Genomic DNA, 18,892 nt, shown 5'->3' with positions numbered 1-18,892 from the left:
GAAATGTATTAATTTATTCTCAGTTCAGTCAATGAACTAATCTGCCCTTTACTAGCGTAGTTTTCTTGGGCTTGACTCTTAAGGATTTTGGAATGCTGGTATTTTCTTTTTATTTTTAGTCAAATAGGCCACTGTGAACACAACTTTTTCCTCTTTGCAAGTTTCGGACTGAATACAAAAATCGACCCAAACGGGACAGGTGTTTTCATAAGTTTACACGAGACCGAAAATTCAGACAGTGGTGGCGTGCTAGTGTTTTCGATTTTGTTGCGTAACCGGGTCTGGTATTTTGATGTGTACACTAGAGCGAAACTTCTGACGCTGATCTGCTGTCTTGGTGTGTCCTGGTCAGGGCTTGGCAGGGATACCTAAGAAGTATTTTAGATTACAAGTACAGCAATACATGTCTTCATTATTTATTTTTTTTACGGCCGCACGCGTACTGAGGAATATCTGCCATTTCGGTGACAAAATGTCCGTGTGTGCTTCTGCGAAAAAGGCAAAAAACGTATACCGGAATACAGATACACATAAATACGAAGATACATTGTTTCGAGATTTCGAGACGGTACCACTTAAGGGCCGTTGAAAGGTAGAGGCGTGAGGCTCACTCAAGGTATACCCCTCCTCCCTCCTCCTCCCTCCTCCTCACCTCCTGATCTTGCCTGCTACTCGTACCTCGGAGCGGTGTTGGCGTCGCCGTCGCCGTCGGCGTAACCGTATGGTCACGTGACCCTCGTGACGTCGCGTAACTCTAGTGACCTCACGGGGGTCTCGTGGCCTCAAGGGGGTCAATGGCGCCACTGGGGTCGCGTGACCTTATGGGGGTCACGTGACTTCACGGGATCACGTGATCTCACGGGGGTAACGTGGCCTTACGGGGGTCGCGTGACGTCACCGGGTCACGTGACCTCGCGGTGCTCATGAGACGTCACGAGGGTCACGTGACCTCACGCGGGTCACGTGACTTTGTGACGTCACCACAGTCATGTGACGTCACCGGGGCCACGTGACCCTCGTGACGTCACGTGACCTCACGGTTACGCCGACGCCGTTCACGTCGGAAACGGGGGCCTAAGAGCTGCGCTCTAAAAAATTGACAGAGAACTAACCGTGAAGATATTTACATTTAAAGGAAGAAGCACGGGACCACGTAAGGGACGTTGAAAGTCAGATGCGTGAGGCTCACTCAATTGTTTTGTAAATAAGCCGCGACATTCTTAGAAAAGAGGCGTATGATGTCGCGGTTCATTTGTGATGAGGGGTGATGGACGGAGGCAGCCATCTCCAGAGTTGCACTGCACAGGGGTTAAAAGATTGAGCATGGCGAAGTGTGCGGGTAAGAGAGGTTGTAAGACACCGGGGGAACGGGTTCATTGCAAAGAGGACGTCAAGGAAGAGTGGAATCGGCAGAAGTAGAGAAGTCAGGAGCCGTGCAGTCGCAACATGGCGTCGAAGGGGAATGTCAACTGACTAGTTCGAGGGGCTCAACAGTCCAGGGCTCTCAATAGGGTGGTGTTAAATAACCGAGCTGGTGCATTATGATGCGGTAGGCGGCACTACGCTTGAATGACTTGAGGGACGCAGTGAGTTAAGCGGATGAAGGGTCCCACACTGAGCTACAAAACTTGAAGATAGGCAGCACCAAACCGGTGAACAGGGAAGTTGGAACATTAGGGAAATCTCGTGAGTATCGCCCTTCCAAAACTGCGTGCGGACATTCCTAGAACGTTTTATAGAGCAGCGTTCATCGGCACATCATAAGGCATCTAACGGCAGACCACGACTATGTTGCCTTCGTGAAGTCGTTCTCTGGCTGCCCTACAGAATATTGGCCACGGGACGTTTTATGGACGTCCTATTCTATTGACGACGAAAGGTCATCCTATGCCCTCTGTATAGTAAGACACACTGTGGGTTGCCTACGAATATCGCCCGGCCGAGTTCTACTCGCTCCGAGGAAGTCACACGGAGCGCTATCATGATGAAACACATTATCAATACTTAAGTTGTGCGTGGGATGCTGCGGAAGGCCAAGGCTGCCTTGTGGTTCTGGTCTTTTGTTCAGATGGCTGTCCCCGCACCGGCTCTTCTGTTCGTCCACCGCCCTTGGAACTCTCTCTCCGTCTCCTCGCGACCGCCACGAACCTCGCCCTTCCTTCCTCTTCGCCGCTCTCGGCGCCGTCCCTCCGCGTACCCTGTGGCTCATTGTCTCCCATAACCCTATGGAGGCCGTACGGGCTTTACAGGGTATCTACACATGATCTTTATGGTATCTGCAGGGTGCGCGCGGAGAACCCGTAAAAGGTCTACAGGGAGTCTTTATGGGGCCCGCAGGGAACCCATATAGGGTCTACACGTGGTCTTTCTGGGGTCTGCAAAGAATTCATACAAGGCCAACAGGGAATATCTAGGGGGTCCGCAGGGAAGCCATACTGGGTCTGCACAAGGTCTTTATGGGGTCTTCAGAGAAGCCACAGGGTCTGCACGGAATCTCTACGGGGTCCGCAGAGAAGCCACTCAGTCTGCAGGGGGTATTAGTGGCCATATGTTCTGGTGGCGCCCTCCTATGGTACCCTCTCGTGACGTCATTACCTCGGGAACAACGAGTTCGATGGTGCTTGTAATTAGCATGGTTAAAGTCTGAAATCATTGCGCTTCGAAATTAACACTTCAAACACCGTCCATATTGAAGTTCGTAGATTACTCTTATTTCCGTCGATGAGAAAACCTTTGCTGACGTCATAGTTAGCATTCAGCCAATCGTGGAAGGCCGACAAACAGTGACGGTTTTGATCGCGCACGTCGCCAATAGCTGTGGGGTTCGCAGAGACCAACGTTACTAGAACAAGTAAGTTCTGAAAATGCCAAAGAGCCTGCTCAGGATAATTGGCACCGATCCGTACTGGAGAACCGAACTATAATTACAATTGCAACGCCGCCATTTCTCCCGCAGTGGTCACACGGAGAACGGCACGACAAAGTGTATTGATTTGGCGGTATCGATTTTAGACACGAGACGTGTGACCGTTCTATTTCGGCCTTAATCGGCCATTTTAGAGCCCAAACACACAGGGTAAAAGGGGTTTCAGGGATGCCAAGCCCCCTCTCCCCGGCGGACGCGCCGCGAATTATCACCGTAGTTAGGACGCTTGAGGTGTTTGTAATGGCTTTTCTATTGTCTGCACACGATAGTGCTCGTGGAGATCGGCCGATACGAACAAGAAAAACGAAACGAAGAACAGACATCTGTGTGGCTGAGTGAAAACTGGGACAATAAAAGGAACTCCAACCAATCCATAACAATTAGGGGCCCAAAGTTTCAAAAACCGACTTTGTTGTTCTTCAGAAGCGGCTATAATTCTTTGGAGAGCACCGATTTTTTCTACGGTTGTGGTGATGTTTTAAGGTGAGGGCCTTAGTTGTCCCATTGTGCGAAAATAGAAAACAAATAACCATAAAATATGAATGAGCGGCCCACGCCGCTTAATGGGCGACCTTGGTTGTCCCATTACTTGGTGTAGTCCTTGCAGTCGTCATAGAAGTTTTCCTAGACCTCTAGGACGACCTCACTAGTCACATTACGTGAAAAACTAGCTTTGTCAGCATGTGACCGCAACATGTCCATACAAATACGTCATAGAGCGCAGCAGCGTGATGTCATCAAGCTTCATCATAAGTCATCAGCGAGATGTGACCGCCGGAGCGCCGTCTGCGGGAGGTGCGCCTCGGACAACGACGTAGTGGGGCTTTGAGCAATAAACTGGCATCACGTTCACCAGAAAAAAAAAACTACCCGCACTGGCTGTCGCCATGCTGTACGATTTTGACCACTAGACCGGTGGCCCCACCAATTCCTGTGCTTTTGCACAAAAACTGAGCCGAGATTTGTATTGGGATAGCTGTAAAAACGAACATGATAAACTATTTTTCCAATACCGATAGCCCCAGGGATCAGTGTCTGGGTCCGTAAAAAACCCCAATACAGCGTGGCAGCTTCCGGCATCCAGCGGAGCCATTGCGAAGCTGTCCGAGGTTTTGTCGTAAAAGCACGTTTTTGACTTAAAAGAAACGAAACATTGCTTATCTCGTCAGTGCTACTATAAAGACAAACAAGCAAACAAGCGTGGTATATTGTTAAAATCTAGACGGAAAACTATAACGTCACTGTTTACTGGTCAAAAATGTGCAGCAAGGCGGCCGGTTGAGGGTCACTTTCTCCAACCAGTTTATCACTCTAAGCCCCTCTACAACGTTGGCTTCAAGCTTCATCTGTGCTCGTTGTATGCTTTGTGCAATGAACTGTGAGGCGACCACGCCTACACCTACGGCCTCGACGTCGACAACAGCGTCTGCATCAACGGAGGCTTCCGCAGGCAAACGTTGCCGCCCACACAACTATGCCACAGCCTTCTTTAGTGTCCTCCCCTAGGCGTCGTTCTCGACGTCGTCCTAGATGTATTTCTAGAAGAAGCCCTAGACGTCGTTCTTGACGTCGTCCTAGAAGTCGTCCTATGCATCGTCCTCTAGATGTCGTTCTCGAGGTCCTCCTAGACATCGTCCTAAGGCGTCGTTCTTGACGTCGTCCTTAAGATCGTTCTAGTGGTCGTGCTAGAAGTTGTCCTAGATGTCGTCCTTAAGGCCGTTCGAGAGGTTGTTTTAGACGCTCTGAGTGACGTCGTCCTCGACGTCGTCCTAAAGGTAATCCTAGGCCCCGTGCTTGGCGTCGACCCCTAGAAAGTCGTCCTCGATGTCGTCCTAAGCTATAATACGCGTAGAAACATCTCTCCAGTGGGACTATAAGGGTTTCGCTTTCCAGACACATACAGTTGTGTACTCGTGTACTCTTTTTTTCTTCGTCATGTGGCGTAGAGCGTCTATGTATACGGATGGTAAAGCACACAGGGATCTGTTCATGTTGCCTGGTGTATTTTGAATGTGCCACAATTTAATACAAAGAAAGCCTGTGCCTTGCGTTACTCTTGACGTGAAGGCCGCATGTATTCTGGAAATCGATTCGGTGGTCTTTGATGCCAGAATGTTCCGAAACAGCCCTGCGCTCGCCCTCGAACTCCCGCACGACATTTTTGTGTTCGAGAAGCCTTTCTTGAAAAATTCATTGATTCGCTGAAGTAATTCGGGTGGCAATCAGAGAAATGAATTGGTGACACGACTCCCTTTTTATTTTCTCTATGGGGGCGATCTTTCGGCCATGGCATAAGTCGTCCCAGTGTTGACATACGCTTATGGGCGACCTCAATCGCATCTTTTGCCAAAAAAGAACAACGCTGATTGTTCTTTGCTGTTGCACTCACCCATGAGTTCGACCTTGACAGTGAGTAACTCGAGGAATTCTTGTGGAGCCTTTTTTCTTGGGATCTGCAATGACAGTTTTTTCTTCAAGTATTCTTTCTGCCTCGGATGAGCAGATAGTCCTCGATCTCGAAAGAAGGGCTGATACCGCCGATACTTCGCGACCTTTAACGTTAGGCCTCTAGTGTCCAGGGCTTGGTTTGAGTTCCTTTGAGTTTTTTAATAAGCCAGAGACATATTTTGTGTCACCATTTTTTTTGTAAAGGGGTGTTACGAAAGCGGCATTCCAATATATGGATAATATGAGCGCTTACGATAGCCTCAGGTAAAACGGTCACCTATCGAAACATGTTATTGGCAAGAATAAAACATTTATTAATAATTTTCGTCCGAAAATCTGGTGAAACGTAGTTCACTCTCACCGCTATTTGCGCGCCCAATTTCGTTGTCTTGTTAACCATTTGTATATCTTTTCAGTAGATGGCGCTGCAGTTTCGATCTTCATAAAGTGACTGGCTCTGCTGGAGCAAGTGTATTGCGTTTCGTTTTGCCGCCATCTCCGTATTGGCGCAGAAGTGGTCACGTGCGCCGAGCTGGATCCGACCGTCGTGCGGAAAACCGACCTTGCAGGCGTCGAGTTTCAGGCGGATCTTATTTCTCGTCTTGCGTTTGCAAGGTGTACATCAGACATAAAATAGAACGAATTGGAAGATTACTTGTCCATTCAACACTATGTGTAGCCACTGGATACTGTATAAGGGCTTCGTTTTATAACGCGAGCGATGTTTTAAAACATGTCTTCAAATTCTGGGATGAAGACACGGAGGACTATCGCTTAGCAGGCGTCTCCGGCGCTCGAGGAATGATATGCGAGCGGCACATCCGGGCGCTTCGGACCAGACAAAAACGTGTAGGTATGGCTTGTGAAAGTACAACCTTTTTGTCGGCTACAACATTCTACCGAAAGCATACAGAGAAAGAGGAGACAAATGACAAGACGACGCCGAAGGCACACATGTCGCCGCACTATATCTTCTCTGCTGCGCACACCGCCACACAGCCAAGCCACCGGCGCATCCATGACTCTTGCAGAAGCGACGGTCGCTTCCGGCAGTACGGCTTTAGATCCAACATGCGGTGCTGTGCACCGCAAGTGGTGCATATACAACTACTCAAAATCTTCAAGACTGATGCCAGAATACGAGATACAAAAAACATGATACAACCGAAGTAGTTAGGAAAACAAACAAACCTAGTGTATGGTTTGTTCCCTGCAGGAAACACTCGTCAGCAAAGTTAGCGTCATAGAGCAGACAAGTTGGTTTACAACAATATTCGCAATTTTTTTAACAAATGTCGAGCTTCTTAGTTCGTTTGGCATTCACCTGGAGAGTTCGTGGTTGCATGTTTCATTGGCTTTTCAAAAAGTGGTGTTGAGGGGCTTTGTTTATTATTTTTATAAACCGGAACTTCGCTGGGACTTCAGACGAGAAGGGTCTATACAAAGAGTTGCGCTTGCATGATTTGACTGCGTTCCGTTGACAAACATTCGCGAGTTACCGGAGCATTCATGCTTCCTGTGAAGCTTGACAACCGATTGGAGACGTTTGGCAAGCGATTAGGAAGCACGAATGTCCTGGTTACTCAGAGTCTCAACGCCGTACAACGCTCTCAAACAAAAAGCACCCCTACAGCTCATCGCGCGAGTTGCCCTCATGACCAATATATTCCATCGAAACAAACGATTTATTTGGACGTCACCTCCATTTTAGGAGAGGCGGTGTTGCGCGAAAGACACACGTCAATTTCGGTTTCGTTGATCAATTTTACTCAAAAGTAAGCTTCATGAAATTGTAAAAAGATGAATGAATATGTTTCTAGGTCCTTACTATGTCTGACAGCGCATATAAACTGTCTAAAAGTATCATTTGGTTTATTTAAGGCTGCAAATATTATCATAAAAAAGTTATAACTGTGAATTTGTTATTTATTTTTGCAGTGCGATCCAAAGAAATTTATGCAATGCACAGGCATGTGCAACCAGTGCCTGCCATCATTACATAACTCCAAACCACACTGCAGGTATATGGGACCTGGTTTGGGGGGCAGAAAGTAGGCGAATGCTCTTCGCTACCACAATAAAATGCGAGTTTTATTGAAACTAACGGACCTTTATTTTTGCGGTCACTAACTGCTGACTATGTCGAAATCCGATGAGATTGTTCGTCTTTCATGAAGATTGTATTTAGTTGAATAAACTGAGACAAACCCTAGGGTACGCAAGTAGCCTTTAAATGCCTGTATATTTTAATCTCATGAAAATGTTTTAGTTTGCTTAATAGCCTGGTTTGTAAATTTTTTTACCTAATAAAAATGCAGCGTAGTCATCACGGCAGTATGTGTCTGGCCTCTTTTGATGGCGAAACTGTTACCTGGTTTACTTGTGTCTAGATGGCACAGCGAACAAACTGTGCCCCAGTGCGCTTCCATTTCTGATGAGCGATACAATCTTCGGTCCTTTCCTTCTTCCTGAGAGACATTGTGAAGAACACCGTGCACATCCAAGAGGCCCCTTACTTTTATTCATGAGTGGGGTGATTTGACACGGAAATATCCAGCGGGACAACCGCATATCACATAATTTCTTGTCGGATGACAGACACGTGGAGCAAGCCACGATCTGGACTTCCGCTGTAAGAGAACGGGAACTCCTTCCGTAAGGCCTTTCACTCTTTTCATAAGCAGCAAGCAAACGCTGGAGAAGAGGAGAATGAATATGAGAAAACAACGAATCACGCCGAACCGTAAGCGTTGTGAGGGGCTACAGCATAGCATGTTGTGTTATTTTCTGTGGAGGTCATCATGAAGAAACTCCTTCACATTTAGTATTGACATAATTTCCCTAACTCCTGACAGAAATGTCTCGTCCCCGGTGTAAGGGCACACCTTGGGTCAGCAACATCGATGTCGCTGTGGAAGCAAGATATTAGATATGAAATTATAGCGTAGCCTCCTCTATACTGAAAAAGCCTGCAGATCGCCACGGGACGCGGCCAGCGAAAGGGAGAACGTAGGGCGGGAGACAACGGATGAGAGGAGTGCCATGTAACGGGCGCCCCGCTGCGGCGAGATGCCGAAACATACTTGCCCCGAGCGATGGAATGTGCGCTCGTGCTCCTCGTGTTCCTCGGGCTACCGCTTCCTTTCTCGTAAGGTTTCAAAAAAAAAAAAAAACGTTTCGGGTTTTCGCTGCTGCAAAAGCTGTGCGTTGAATAGCGGAATGCACGAGAAATTCTCTGTGCTACCAGATTATCGCACTCCAAATCTGCGACCGGGCATTCTACGGCTCCGTTGTCGAACTGTCAGGCTTTGTGAGTATAGAGGAGGCTATGGCTTCAGTTAATTTTTTTGTTCTCTAGGTTGCTGGCCTCTCATGACGAACCACGACACGTCATTTAGAGAGGAAAACTGTCGTATGTGCATGTAATCGGGCTGACACTATATTTTGTGTTGGCATCGCAACCGACAAATCTCCAGCAACGGCATCGCAACAGCGCGGTGCCTTTCAGTAATGTAAAAAAGACACACCTAGAGTTAACTGCCCTAATGAAAACATACTATAAATCTTTAATACTGTCCAGTGCGTGCTTGCATTCAACGAAATTGAGACAAACCTCTGTTGTCGGGGCGCAAGATAAAATGCTTTACTTCCTTGGAAGACACAACCCAGAAGTTAAAAAACATATCGTTGTGGAGCGAACCCTTCTCGTTGAGTCCACGAAACTTCGTGAACAATCGGGGCCTGTAAGGTACCCATTTTTCGCAATTTTTAAAATACTCTTCGTGCCATAAATTGGACGATTTTAATATGTTTTATTACATTTCGGCGTAGCATTTATTCATACTATAAACACACTTGAAGTATCATGTGGAAGTAGCTTGTCTTCTACTGCAATTACCATTTTAATGCACTTCCAGGCAGTTTTAAAGCGCAGCTCTTAGGCGCCCGTTTGCACGTTTTACGGCGTCAGCGTTGCCGCCGGCGCCAGCGTAACCGCGCTAAATTTAGAGGGAAAATTGACGTCACTTGACCTCAACACCAATTTAGTTTCTCGCTGAAGCTATAGCTTGGAATTAAATTGGTGTTGAGGTCAGTGACTCCAATTTCCCCGCTTAATCTAACGCAGAAACTGAATTTGTTCAAAAGTGCCCTTCCAAAAAGAAAAGATAAATAAATAAATACGCGTTGTAAAAATTAAACCGGAATGAATTCGGAGTTTCAGTCCGTTATGTAGAAACGGAGGCAATTCGGATATCTAGAATCCGGAAAATCAGCCGGTCTCTATTGGAAAACCCTAAGAGGAACAGAGTAATATATTTATACCACGCTAAAAAGCATTGGAATTCTATACCGTATAAACCTTCATTTGATCCCCATGTGATGTATGGGAATCAAATAAGGGTTTACGATTCCAGAGTATTTAGAGTACCAAGGATATCGGAATTATATGAAATCGCATTTATATTATAACGGCTACCATTAAAAATATGTACGAGTTGGAATATCACGTTCAGTCCGACATTTCTTTGCAACGCAAAGTCGTCATGCGTGTATTTCCCTTATTCAAAAAGGCCAAAATGAACTGGGCTTATTGGAAATATTGTATTCCACTGAAGTTGGTGGAAACCAATAAAAATTTATTGTTATCCGATTAACCCAATACGCGCGATGTCAATTCATATCGGAGCACAATATCCCGATACAACTTACGGTTATTGGTATACAACAGGATATTGGAGCACAATATCCCGACAGAACTTACGGATATTGGAATAGAATACGACACCGCGTGCATATTGGTGACCGACATGGACATACTGTGCGGCCACACGATATATAAATATCGGTCGTCGATCACGGGCCCAAAGGAGAATGCAATATGATATCGTGTGGATAAAGCTCAGAACGAATTCCAAGTTACCAACATGAATTAAGTCGGCATATACCGTGGAGTAAGAGGAAACGTGACACAACCCAGGTAGCACGCCAGAGGAATGCCCAACTTGGGCAAAGTTCTGGCAAACATAAGGGCCCAACTTTGGCGCAGTTAGGTTTTTGCACCATGGCATTCATCAGTGCCAAAGTACGGTGCCTAACTATAGCCTTAGTTGGGCGATCCTATGGCATGCCAAAGTTTGGCTCTTCTCCGGTACGCCAGAGGAGTGCCAAAGTTGGAGCCATACTTGAGCCATAACTGCCATAGTAAATCCTAATCTGGGAATTCGGGGCGTGCCAAGGTTTGGCATTTCTCTGGTCTGCCAGAGGAGCGCCAAAGTTGGTGCCATACTTCAGCCATAACTGCCAGAGCAACGCCTAATTTCGGTATTTGGGACGTGCCAAGGTTTGGCGTTTCTCTGGTCCGCCAGAGAAGCGCCAAAGTTGGTGCCATACTTCAGCCATAACTGCCAGAGCAACGCCTAATTTCGGTATTTGGGACGTGCCAAAGTTTGGCTTTTCTCGGGTCCACCACAGGATTGCCGAAGTAGTGCAATACTAGAGCTATAACTGCCAGAGCGATGCCCAATTTGGGTATTTTGAACATGCCAAAGTGTGGCGTTGCTCTGGTCCGCCAGAGGAGCGCTAAAGTTGGTGCCAGATTTGAGCCATAACTGCCATAGTAAAACCTGAACTGGGAATTCGGGGCATGCCAAGGTTTGGCGTTTCTCTGGTCCGCCAGAGGAGCGCCAAAGTTGGTGCCATACTTCAGCCATAACTGCCAGAGCAACGCCTAATTTCGGTATTTGGGACGTGCCAAGGTTTGGCGTTTCTCTGGTCCGCCAGAGGAGCGCCAAAGTTGGTGCCATACTTCAACCATAGCTGCCAGAGCAACGCCTCATTTCGATATTTGGGACGTGCTAAGGTTTGGCGTTTCTCTGGTCCGCCAGAGGAGCGCCAAAGTTGATGCAATAATTCAGCCATAACTGCCAGAGCAACGCCTAATTTGGGTATTTCGGACACGCCAAAATTTGGCGTTTCTCTGATACGCCACAGGAGTGCCGAAGTGTGCCATACTTGAGCCATAACTACCAAAGCAACGCCTAATTTCGGTATTTCAGCCTCGCCGAGTTTGGCTTTTCTCTGGTCCGCCACAGTTGTGCCAAAGTAAGTGCCAGACTTGAGCCATAACTGCCGCAGTAAATCTTAATTTGTCGATTCGGGGCATGCCGAAGTTTGGCTCTTTCCTGGCTACCCACTGAAGTGCCAAGTAAGTGCCAAAAGTGGCAAAGAAAGCCGAGAGGCCAGCCCAAGTTTCGAATATCTCTGGTGTGTCACAGAAGTGCTCTTTTACGCGTCCCAGAAGAGAAATAAAATAAATAAGCGTTGGAAGCACGATAGTAAGATGTCATCACCTCCGTTCCCAAGCAGCACGGCAATACTTTGCAGTATCGCGCCAGTGCCCAGCCGAAAGTCGGTTCCAATATCGCTCAACTGTCCAGTTTTGCACCACCGTTTGATACCCGGCAGGTATTGCCGTACAGCTGTTTCGCCCCGGCCTAGCGTTCACGTAATATTGTGCGAAAACTCTACGATGCGTCTGCTTCGTATTGGCCGAACGTCGTGCAAGTATGTGTACGTTGCATGTCATTTGTTGCATATCCAATCACTTATATGGACAAACAAATTTTTTCGATCGCTCCCAGAAGTTTATTAAACAACTATCATTACACACAGTGTATTCTCAACATATTTACAAGGTCACACTTCTTTGTAAAACGAAAAGCAAATTATAAAATACAATTAACACTGTCCTCATGCCAAGCAAAACTCATCACACGTAAAACCGCGGAGAATGAAAGGAAAGCAGGACGACTATCAGAATCATGCTTGCAGTGCACTTACTAATAAAAGAGCGATATCATGTAATCCTTGATAGATGCATAATCCAGCTCAGGCACCCCACAAACACATTCGAGGAAGAAGGTTGCGCACATTCAACTGACGTCTCGTCGTCGGCGAAGAGCAGTTTTTGTCGAAGCGTGTCCAACAAACACATCACAAGTATTCCACGAACTCCGGTGCAAAAAATGACTGTTACCGAAAAATTGGCATGGACGTATTCCGACCGTTTACGACGAAAAAACACGGCCGCGTCTCCAACGCACGAAAGCAACAGAACACTGACGAGCCCAGTTCGAAAACCGGACCTACGTGGCCTGCTTATTTCTATAACTAGGCAAATGGCGAAAACGACAGCCCCAGAGATCCCATCAGCGTGACAGAGAAAGTCACGTGACAAATTTTCGTCCAAACGTTTTTGTCCTACGCGTCCTATGTAGAGAGGTCACGCTGAGTCACGCGTTTCGCTTCATCCTTTTGATTTGCTTAAAGCGGCTGTCGAGCTCGCTGACAGCCACACGAAGACGCAAAACCAGGTGGGGAGGATTTGCAAAAGGCGAGGTCGAAGGGGCATCAACAACGCATAAAAGGAAAGGCCGCTTCTGCCGGTGACCTTGTCGCCTTGCCTAGCCTGTCAGCGTTCGGCTTCAAGTCCGAACTCGTCGACCCGCATGGACGTCAGGACACTGAGTCAGGACATTGACAAGGCATCGACCTTGGAGGGGGATAAAAGGTGGGGACCGAGGAAGCTGCTGGAACCTTGGTTCATCCAGAACGACAAACGCGGAAGTGATTCATCGCTGGTAAACAAGAACCGTGGCCCCCTGCCGGACGTGTACACAAACTTTATGCCTAAATAGCCGAACTTTTTTGTGCGACTCTCACTCGCTCTGTGCTCTACTGAAGATGCCTCCCGCATTGGAGGGGCAACGTTTAATTAAATTGTTATTTTTGTTATGTCAAGCCGTTTTTGTTATTACATAAATTAGGAGCGCAACCGGGACATTTTCTCCCGTGAATGACGATCGGGTGCTTGGACTTCGAAGCAGCTCTTTCGGCGTCCATTTGATGTTCTCAGAGTCGGTCGTTGAGGCATCGCCCCGTTTGCCCGATGTACCTGGTCCCGCAGGACAGGGGGATCGCGTACACTTCCTTCGCTTCCTCTCCTTCCGCCAAGATTTCTCTTTCCGGTACTCCCACGGAGCGGGCGGCTTTCGAGGTTGAAGCCGAAAATAAAGTTCGCTCTTTCCACTTTTTTTTGCGTTTCCTCCTCTCCTGCCCTCCTTTCCTCCCTTCACCGCCCTCCCCCGAGGGGCCAACGCGGAGAATGAATTAGGAGACGCCTCCGTTAATCCGGCATAACCCGCCGTAGAGGGGGCGTGCTGCTTGACTAAAGATTATCTCGCTGCACAAAGAAAAAAAAAATAAAAAAAAAAGAAAAAAACGTCGCGGGCAGCGATTTAATGCGCTTTGCCGGATGCGTAACGCTTCGCCCGCCTTGAACAAGCTGGTATGCATTGGACTAACATTTTTCGAAGTGCGACAGGTTTAGTGTAGGTCCTATCATAATGGTCCTGCAAGACTTCCCTGTCCGCCACAAGCTAGCCAATAATTCAAGGACATAACGACGGCAGCGTATTCAAACAGTGTAAAATAAAATGTATATAATATTTATAAGAACAAGATCGTCTTCACTGCTTGGCTTTCAAATTTTTAGCGCCGCAAATAATCGTAATCAAAATATTTTTTATAATTGAAGACCCCTCGCCGTGCATCGAACCCAAAATTACGCTTACGTGAAACATGATTCGGCGCGGGAGTAACTCGAGTCACCGTAATTTTTTTTTTTTTTGACGTGGCTTTTGCTTTTTAATCTAACTGAGGTACCACTGGCAGAACACGAATCGCATACTTGGAAGGATCTGAAAACTCATATAGCTGGTTGAGTGAATGCAATACTATCGCATTCGTTGAAGCTCGATTTGTTGATTCGAACTTCAACAAATCACACGCACCCATTCTCCCTATTTCTGTTTACCCAGTCATAGTCGTTCCCTCACGATGCAATACGAGTACAAGTAACGGCAGTTTATGCAATGTTGACGATACACAGCCGTGATCGCACGGTTTTTAGAAGCGCTATAGAACGAGCACAAGCGTCGAATTTCGGTACTCTGATTGATTTCTGTCTTCCCGCCGTGACACTACACGAGAAAAGCGATTTCGTTCTGTCTGTGAAACTAGGAACAAAGAAATCAAGATATAATCCCGGAATAAAACAACGCAAAATGGATATCTGCAGCCAATACCCAACCGTTCGCGAGGTGACTGGGCAAAAGCATATATTACCTCCGTGCCTTCACCCTCTGCACACCGTCAGAAAGTGTCATACAAACTCCTTCGCGTTATTATCAACACGATTGCGTTTGCAAGCCGGTAGTTTGACTCGGCTGGGATTCGTCCCTTCTGACTTTCATAGCTCTCTATGAAACCAGAAAGGTAGATACTTTTCTCCATTGGGTTGGTTTGCCCGGGGCCTCAGTTATTTACGGCCAAAATCACACTAGAGGCGCTTCAGCAATGTTCACTCTGGTCGACGCACGTGCTCCTTAAAAATGCCTGTCGTCAACTCTTTCCCAAAAGATACTTGAAGAGCCAATCTTAGAGACCGACGGATGACGAGGCCTTAGACCTCAAAGAAATTATAACACAAATTTGGCGTCGTCATTCCCAAACTGGGTGCCGGACGAAATCCAGGGTTGGTAATAGTAACATAAGATATGTACGGCAGAATTCTCTGCCATAAATAAAATGATTTGGCTAACGCCAATGTAACGCGAAATAGGTGCAAAGAGTTTTGCGATAGGAAGCGTAAACCGAAAAAAAGGGGGAAAAAAAAAAAGAAAGAAAGAAAGAAAGACTGAAGAAAAGGAGAAATGAGAAAAAAAAATCTGTGGTGACTTGGCCAAAAAAAAAATTCTGTTCATGTGATTTTTCTTGTCACGTGACTAAACAAAAAAAAAAAAACAAAAAAAAATAACACGAGAAAAAAAACTATCCCCTGCCCGGTTTCGAAGCTAAACCCTCTTGATCGTGAAACTAGCGCGCTATCCGTTGCGCCAACATAACTTTTTCTTTTCTTTCTTTATTGCAAGTTGCGCCAACATAACTCTGCCTGTAATGCTCACGCATTCCCACATCATAGGCGAAAGCTTAGGTGCCTTCGCAGTTTTTCATGCATGTGTTATTTTTATTTGTGGCAAGAGTTCACGTCCAGAATGCTTTTAGAGTTTTCGACCAAAACGAGTTTTCTTCATCCGAGTCACCTTCTAGAACCAGTAGACCGCACTGGGTCGTCCGGCTAATCAAGCAGCTATTTTCAAATTCTCTGGCGTGCCCGTCCTCGGATCCGAGGTCGCCGTTTGACAAGCTTAACTTTCTTCCACCTTTTAGCCGGAACTCCCACGGCAGCTTTGTTCCGTCCCCACTCCCTCTCGAGAGGATGGCTCGCCCCAAGGCTAATCCCATTCTCTAAACCTCTTCACATCCAACGCTTGACCTTTCCCTCCCCGTCCCCCAGCTTCGGGAGAGAAGGTTCTTCTCTGCAGAACGTCCCGTTTGTACAGCGGCCTTTAAATTTCAAAGATTGTCCTGTCTTTATCGTCCCTTTTGTGTCTCCACTTTTTAATGTTTAAAAAGTATCAACACGCTAAAATAGTACAATTTCCGGGATTTCACTTTCATCCCACAAGTGTGATGCGGGAACCGCGCCATAGAGCCACGGTCGTTTCCGCACTTTGTTATCTCTAGGATTTGACAGTGCTCAATCACAATGCAAGACACGCACAGAGCCACGCTCGCTTTTGCAATGCGCCGCATAAAGGGGTGTCCAAACAGGACACGACTCCGACAAATCGTGAAAATTGAAGCGGGCTTGAAGCGGGCGCGTCCGCTTCAATTTTCACGATTTGTAGGAGTCGTGCGTTTTGTAGTGTCCTGTTTGGACACCCCTTAATAATGATATATCTTGTTGAGACGTGCGCACATCCGTCTTGCGCAGAGTTAGCTCAATGGCAGCACTTTCTGTAAAGGCGGATTCACACCGGGAATAGCAGTCGCGCGATCCAACTAAATCGCATCGCAAAAAAAAAAGAAAAAAAAAGTAATTAGTTGGTCAATTTGGCGTGCGCGATGAGCGAGTCCAATGCCTTCGTTGGCGAGTCGCGTCTCAAAAACTCTCGCTCCGAATGCCGTTGGTTGGCTCGGCCTCTCCGCGACTAGAGTGCATCGCAAAACGTCGGGTCAGCAAGCGACTGCTTAAAACCCGTCACTTTTTGCCCGCGATGGTCGCTTTTGCGATGAAAGTTATGGCGCGACTAGATCGCATCGCCGGTGTGAACGCGCCATAATGTCGAACCAGTCTCACGGCGCGTCCCGATATTGGCTTGTGTACCTACGCGCGAGTAAAACATCTGGCACAATTTGCGTTTGCAAAGCCTGCTCCAGCCGCGTCAAAACATTCAGCCAACCTTTGGACTGCAGAAATCAAGAGACAACCAAAATAAGGTAAAGTTGCCAGCCGAATAAAACTTAATTTCTATTTAATTAAGATGAAGACCACCCGCGTACATCAAATACCTCATCAGCCGAACTCCAAGGCAGTAAGCCTAGTTCTGGCACTTGTTTGGCACCTTTGGCCCGTCGCTGCCAGATCACAGCCAAACTATCGGGAAGCGAAGCCTAACTTGGGCACTCGCTTGGCGACTTGGGCCCAAAGATGCCAGATCTCAACCGAACTACAAGGTAGTAAGCCTAACTCTGGCACCTTTGTGGCGATTTTGGCCCGAATGTGCTAGGTGACGGCCGAACTGTCAAAAAGTGAAGCCTAACTTTGGCATTAGTTTGGCGATTTTGGCCCGAAAATGCCAAAGCTCTGCCGAACTACAAGGTAGTAAGCCTAACTCTGGCACATCTGTGGCGATTTTGGCCCGAATGTGCCTGGTGACAGCCGAACTGACAAAAAGTGAAGCCTAACTTTGGCATTAGTTTGGCGATTTTGGCCCAAAAATGCCAAAGCTCTGCCGAACTACAAGGTAGTAAGCCTAACTCCGGCACATCTGTGGCGATTTTGGCCCGAATGTGCCAGGTGATAGCCGAACTATCAAAAACTGAAGCCTAACTTTGGCATTAGTTTGGCGGTTTTGGCCCAAAAATGCCAAAGATCTGCCGAACTAACGGGCAGTAAGCCTAAATCTGGCATTTGTTAGGCGATTTAGGCCCGAAGATGCCAGATAATAACCGAACTACCCGGCAGCGAAGCCTAAGTTTGGCACTTGTTTGGCGAATTAGGGCCAAGATACCCAGACTGTTGCCAAGGGAGGTCAGGTTTGGCACTACTTTGGCTTCTTCGGGCTTTTTAATGCCCTAAACTGCCAGACGCAAGCCAAGTTTTGGCCCAGAACTCGGTGCTGCCTGGGAATATTGATCGTCCGTGAAGCGGTATACCCACATATACGACATCGCGTGAATGATATCGTAAAAAAGCAGGAGTTACCATACGGCAATACGAGAGAGAACTATATTGGAGGTGGGCACACAGCGAACGCAAACGTTCCGCGTTGCGAACACATTCACATGAATCGAAAGCGCAACTACGTACGGCTGTTGGTACGGCACAGAGTACACACAGCGTCGCGCGCTTGAAATGCTAGATAACCACCAAACCATTCAGAATAACTAGCTGGAACACCCGTGACCTACCTTTCAATGAGAAAGCCCAATAACGACGTGCTTAGTGGAGTGATTGTTTTCAAACAAATGTTTATTGCAGTTGTTGTAATGCAACAAAAGTTAAGTTACCGGTGTTGGAACCGAAATCGAACGCGATACGTGACAATCTGAATTCGCACAATAAAATAATGAGGGTTAATAGGCTTGAAAGGTCACGTGCATGTAGTTTCTTCTTACCCGCACATTTATCGAGATTGACCCGCCTTTCTGGGTAATCCTACGTCGTACACAAAATCCAGAACCACATGCGAGCACATGTCACCCAGCACTCTTCATCGCCTGTTTCGCGAGATTCACACACTCTAAAAAACAACGTGAAAAATACGTGCATTTGCGCCATCAAACTATACGTTACAGACTCGTTTATTGAGCAGATAAGTTTCCATGGTCAACCTGCGCGCGCGAAAGCTCGAGCTTCGGAGGCATTTCGCTTCGAAGGGAGCGAGCCGCGAGCCCAGCGAGCCGCCGAGCCCAGCGGCCCAGCCAAGCCTGGCCGAGCCGCCGAGGTTGCGCGCTGCGCCAACTGCGCAGCGACCGCGACCGCGCGGGTGGTTATCATTTGAGTCCGTTCTAGTTTCGCCCTTCTCACTTGGCCCTTCTCAAAACGACCATTCTCAAAAAGCCCTTTTCTTTTGGACCTGTCGCATTTGGCCCTTTCCCGTTTCGTCCTTCGCATTTCAACCCTCCTCATTTGAGTCCGTTCTCGTTTCGCCCTTCTTACTTGGCCCTTCTCAAAACAACCATTCTCAAAAAGATATTCTCGTTCTGGCCCGTCGCATTTGGCCTTTTCCCGTTTCGTCTTTCGCATTCCAACTCTCCTCATTTGGGCCCGTTCTCGCTTTGCCCTTCACAACCACCCCTTTTCAAAACAGCCATTCTCAAAAATATCTC

This window comes from Ixodes scapularis, unplaced genomic scaffold, assembly GCF_016920785.2.
Source record: "Ixodes scapularis isolate PalLabHiFi unplaced genomic scaffold, ASM1692078v2 PGA_scaffold8__174_contigs__length_109621045, whole genome shotgun sequence".
Classification (NCBI taxonomy): Eukaryota; Metazoa; Arthropoda; class Arachnida; order Ixodida; family Ixodidae; genus Ixodes; species Ixodes scapularis.
The sequence above is the reverse complement of the archived record's forward strand: the minus strand, read 5'-3'. Positions refer to the sequence as shown.